Source organism: Rhinolophus hipposideros (assembly GCF_964194185.1).
Source record: "Rhinolophus hipposideros genome assembly, chromosome: X".
NCBI classification, from domain to species: Eukaryota; Metazoa; Chordata; class Mammalia; order Chiroptera; family Rhinolophidae; genus Rhinolophus; species Rhinolophus hipposideros.
In genome coordinates this window covers 85,027,782-85,033,781 of record NC_138046.1, presented here as the reverse complement: position 1 = coordinate 85,033,781, position 6,000 = coordinate 85,027,782, and positions in this window count along the sequence as shown.

Below are 6,000 nucleotides of genomic sequence, written 5' to 3'. Positions count from 1 at the left end.
TTGAGCTTTGCTTTATTGTACTTTGCAGATACTGTGTTTTTCACAAATTGAAGTTGAGACCTTTCACCAGCAGAAAAATTATGACTGGCTGAAGGCTCAGATGATGGTTAACATTTTTAACAATAAAGTATTTCCTCATTTTGGCTGCCTCTCTGTGTTTGTTTCTATGTATTAGGTCAGGGGTGTCCAAACTGCGGCTCGCGGGCCAACTGCGGCTCGCAATCCATTTTTAATTGGCCCGCAGCAAATTCCAATAATATATTTAGTTTACTTAAATAAACCAGGTGAGGCAATACGTACTTCACCTCGAGTGAGTGGCCCGGCTGTTTGTGTATTTTACCGCATATGGCCCTTGGTGAGAAACATTGAAAAAAGTTTGGACACCCCTGTATTAGGTAGGTCTGCTATGTCTCCCAGTCTTGGTTAGGTGTCTTTATGTAGTAGGTGTCCTGTGGGGCCCCAGCACAGTCTCCCTCGTCACCTGCTCTGGGTGCTCTAGAAGTATCCCTTTTGTGAGTTGTGTGCCCTCCTGTTATACTTGAGCTTTGATTGCTATTGGCATGTCAGTGGCTGGGATTAACCCTCAGGCTGATTGGCTGGCTGTGGGGTTTGGCCCCGTTCACAGGAAACAGGCTGCTGTATGGGGGCTTACCCCACTGAGTGGGATTCACCCCAGTGGGCTCTAGTGACTGTTGAGACAGCCTTTTGTGTGTGCCACTTGTGGGGCTAATTGGGCAATGCTCTGCTGTGGTCTAAAGCCAATCTCCAAGTATGTTGGTTCTGGGATCTCTTGGGAGGGGATCTGGTGCAGGCCCAGGTAACCCACTGCCTGTGACCGGTCAGGGACTACCTTGCAGGGGCTACAAAGCTATCCATGGTTGGTCACTGCTTGAGCTAAAGTTGGAGACACGTGGGAGAGTCCATGCTGTGAACCAAGGATGCCTGCCACCAGTACCAGGCCTGGGGTAGCTCTGCAAAAAGCCAAGACACCCCACGGCATGCTCCTTCTGCCAGCTCCCTTAAGGATCACCACTGAAAAAGACTTGTGCGGTGCGGGAGTTGGGTGAGGCAGGATCTCAGGGAGTCACTAGAGCGGGAAGAGTTGTAGTTATCAGGTTAATGTAGATTCTGGTTTGGTGTCAGTGCTCAGCCTGGAACTACTTAGCAAAAGTCTCAGAGTACGCTAAGGCCAGTCACCGCCTGCCCGGGGTCTGCATACTCTAATAGTTTTCCAAGAAAGATGAGGGCAGAGCTAGCTGCTCAATGAGAAAGTGCCTCTGATGTTGGGGGGTGGAGGTGGGGGTGAAGTCCCAGCAGAGCTCAGCAGACCATTTCAGATTCAGATTTGGTCACATGGGGGAGGGCTCAACACAAGAAAGACGGCACCTGCCTTCCAGTTGCACAGGAGAAGGACCCCATACAGGGAAAATGGAGACTGTCCTCAAGCCCTCTCACCGAAGCCACCCACCTCAGTCTGCCCTCCATATGCTTCTGACACCCCCGAGTCACTGTCCCTCTGCTGGAGCCAAGCACGAATGCCTGTGAGTGAGTGAGTCTGTGTGCAGGATCTTTAAGAGGACGTCTGGGTTCCCTGCCGCCTTCCATCTCACCTGGATGGTTGGAATCCCCACTGATTTTCACAGTCAGATGTTGTGAGAGCTCCTCTTCCAAGCACCAGTACTCCAGGCTGCAGAGCCTGGTATGGGACTGAGGTCCCTCACCCCTCCAGTGTGAACCTCTGTGACTGAGATATCCCTCCTGATCCTCAACCACCACATGGAGCTTTCAGGCCAGCCCATTTTGCATCTCTGCCCCTTCTACCAGTGTCCACGTGATTTCTTCTTTATATCCTTAGTTATAAAACTTCTGTTCAGCTAGACTTCAGGAGGTTCTCCAGGTTGATTGTTCCATAATTTAGTTGTAATTTTAATGTGTTCATGGAAGGAAGCACTCAAAGTTCTTATCTACTCCGCCATCTTGGATCTCCTAAGAAATCTTAGATTTTTTTCAGGAGTTTAATTGTTGGGACAAATATTGGTTTTGTTACTTTACTACAGAGAAACCATGATAGAAATGTTGTTAGGAACCAATATTTTCAGTATAAAAAGTGCCAGTTTCGAAGTATAAAATTTAAAAGTTTCATAAACACCTTAGAATATTAATTTTGATTTGGAAATGTTAATGTGATCCAGTGCCTTTTTTGTTTCTCTCAAAGAAAAAAATTCTTGCTCTGTTCATTGAAAATACCTAGAAGCAGTGGCACCCAATACCAATGCACACACCTAGTATCTTCCTCTTGTCCAAATACATCCCAACTTAAAAGAACCACGACTCCTTGGAGAAATGGCTGATTCCAGGTCTGGAGCAGGAAATGTCCAAAACAAGCCTGGGACATCTTTTCATACTAGAAACCAAGAAAACTTTCAAAGACAACTAGCGTCATGTCAAAAAGGCACAGGACCAAACTCGAAGGGGTTCCCAATGGCCAAATGAGGGATAATTTGAACATCAAAACAGAATAATGATTGGAATGGATCAACACACACACACACACACACACACTATATATATATATATATATATATATATATATGATTATAATGACACTAAGAACAACACACACACACAAACTATATATGTATATATATGATTATAATGACACTAAGAACAACACACACACACACACATACATATGATTATAATGACACTAAGAACAAGAAGCAAAGAAGAAATTCTAAACAAAAACCTCATTTGAACCATTGGCCATGAGGCATCAATTCCTTACTCTAAAATTGGCATTTGTAATGACAGCATTACGTCTTTATCTTGTCTTCCCTATATGAACTAACTGTATTTTGGGTAACCCAATAGCCAAATTGATGAAGGAAAGGTTTTACTTACATAAGAATGCTGGTTAATAAATGTAGAAAAGTAATATAATTTTAGAAAAATTACCACTTTGCTATTCCTAATAAAATAATGGATTCAGGCAACAATCATCATTAGAGTGGAATCATTAGATGAAAGGCTGATGGGAAAATTCTCCATGGAGGGATCCGGATATTACTGCCATAACCCACTGATGAATTTTAACATCATTAAAAGCAGGACCACCAGATATTATATAGCTTCTGGTGTGATAAAATATGAATCTCCTAACACCACTTATGCAGTGTTCATGCAAAAATAAATAAATAAATAACCTGAACGCAATAGAGTCCTCAGAGCTAACTTCCATTTCCAGGAAAAATGGGGAGTAAAAAACATGTAAAATGACACCACAAGGTAGCAACCAGACAAAATATGAAAGATGAGTCCTTCTACAACACAACTGCAATAAGTCAAGGGCATGACATAAAAAGTGGGAAGAGAGGACTTGCTCTAGATCAGAGGTGTCCAAACTGCGGCCCTCGGGCCAACTACGGCCCGCGATCCATTGTTAATTGGCCCACAGCAAATTCCAAAAATACATTTAGTTTACTGAAATAAACCAGGTAAGACAATATGTACTTCACCTCAAGTGAGTGGCCCGGCTGTTTGTGTATTTTACCGCATGTGGCCCTTGGTGAAAAACGTTGAAAAAAGTTTGGACACCCCTGCTCTAAATTAAGGGACCCTGAAGAGACATTAAATAATGCAGTGTGTTCTCATTAGAACAAGCCCACTGTAAAAAAAAAATACATTTCCTTATGAAGACAACTGGATTATTGTAGACTTGCTTACTATTAGACATTACCAAAGAATTACTACTATGCTTAAGTGTAATGGCATAGTGGTTTTATTAAATTATGCCCTTTTTTATAAATGCATATTGAAGTATACAGGGATGTGATATAATGTTTTGGATTTGCTTTGAAATACTGTAACAAAAGAAAAAATGGGATAGATTGAACAAATATGGTAAAATATTATTTATTGTCCAATCGTGGTGGTGGTGGTGGGTGTGTGTGTTCATGCTACTACTCTCTGCTTTGTATGTTTAAAATGTTCATAATAAAAAGATTAAAGTTTGTTGAGAGAAAAAAGGGGGCCCTGACTAAGAAAAATTCCACAATAAGTTGGAAAGAAGCATTTTTATTCAAGCTTGGGGTAAAAGCCTTGTTTATATTCAGTAACTAGAACAGTTACATATGGGTGATAAATGTACCAAACCATTCCCAGCTGTTTAGACACCAATCTGTGACATTACTTATAATAGGAATATGTTTTTGTTTTGGTTGTTGTTGAATATTTTATTTTTTTATTTTTCAAATACAGTTGACATGCAATATCATTTTATATTAGTTTCAGGTGTACAGCTTAGTAGTCAGATATTTGTATAATTTACAAAGCGATCCTCCCCCCCAATTAGTCTGGTGCGTACCTGGCACTAATCATAGTTATTACAATATTATTGACCATATTCCCTATGCTGTACTATTTTGTACATATTCCCTATGCATGACTATTTTGTAACTACCAATTTGTACTTCTTAATCTCTTCACCTTTTCCACTCTGCTCCTCAACCTCCCACCCATCTGGCAACCATCAGTTTGTTCTCTGTATCTATGAGTCTGTTTGTTTTGTTTGTTCATTTATTTTGTTCTTTAGATTCCACATATAAGTGAGGTCATATTATTTGTCTTTCTCTGTCTGACTTATTTCACTTAGCATAATAACCTCTAGGTCCATCCATGTTGTTGGAAATAATAAGATTTCATTCTTTTTGTGGGCAAGTAATATTCCATTATATATATGTACTACATCTTCTTTATCCAATCGTCTATCGATGGGCAAGGAACCTGGTTTTTGTTTTTTAAAAATAAAAGAATTGTTAGTGCTAACGGCTTCTGAATACTGTTAATATTCTGTTTCTTGAACTGAACAGTGGTTACATGGGTGTTCACTTTATAACTATTTGTTAATGTGTATGTATAAATCTTATGCACATTTCTATCTGTATATTACGTTTCACACTTGAAAATGTTACATTTTTCAAAAGCGTAATAGTATAGTGTAATTGTATGGTAAAACGTGGCACTCTTTCTCCCAATTCAGACCACAGCAGTCGCACAAAGGTGCTTCTGCCCACCTGTGGTGGGTTGTCATTTCAGAGAAAGGAACAGGAGGATATAAGGAACTTTTAAAATCCTCTAAAATGGGCTTATCTCTCCACCTGCTCAGGGAGCTTTTTAATTATAAATTCAATTATTTAATAGTTATAGGATTATTCAGATTTAATTTTTTTCTTGTGTTTTAGTGAATTGTGTTTCTCCAGGGATTTTCCCATTTTATCAAAAGTTTCAAAATTGTTAGTATAAAGTTCTTCATAATACTGTCTTATTATATTTTAATGTGTCTGTGGCCCATATTGTAGTGGCCCCTGTGCTGTTCCTGATGCTAGTTATATTCTTTCTGTATAATTTTCTGTATCAGTCTCAGGGATTTTTCATTTTTTCTAGATTTTTCAAAGAACCAACTTTTAGCGTTGTTCATCCTCTCTGTTGTAGTTCTGTATTTCTGTTTCATTGATTTCTGCTCTTACCTCTGTTACAGCTCTCCTTTTACTTTCTTCATGTTTAATTTGTTGTGTCTAACTTCTTGAGATGGGTTTTCAGCATTTAAAAAAATAATGTATGAATTTCAGGCTATACATTTCTCTCTAAGGATAGCCTGAGCAGCATCCCGCAGGATTTCAGATGTAATATTTTCATTAACTGTCAGTTCAAAATATTTTCTAATTTCCCTTGTGAATTTATCTTTGACTCCCTCTCCAAAGTATGGTGCCCAAACTTCAGTAGGCATAAAAATAACCACCGGAGGATCTTGTCCAAATCCGGGTTTTGGAACCTCATCTCAAACCTCCTAGATTAGTATTTCTGGGAGTTAGGCCTAGGGACCCACATCTTACAAGCTTGCCAAGGGATTCAGACGCAGGTGGGCTGCAGGACCACAGTTTGGTAGCAGAGCAAGAGTTTTTTGAGGACAGAGAGAAGTCTGATTCCTCCGTATCACTGGTA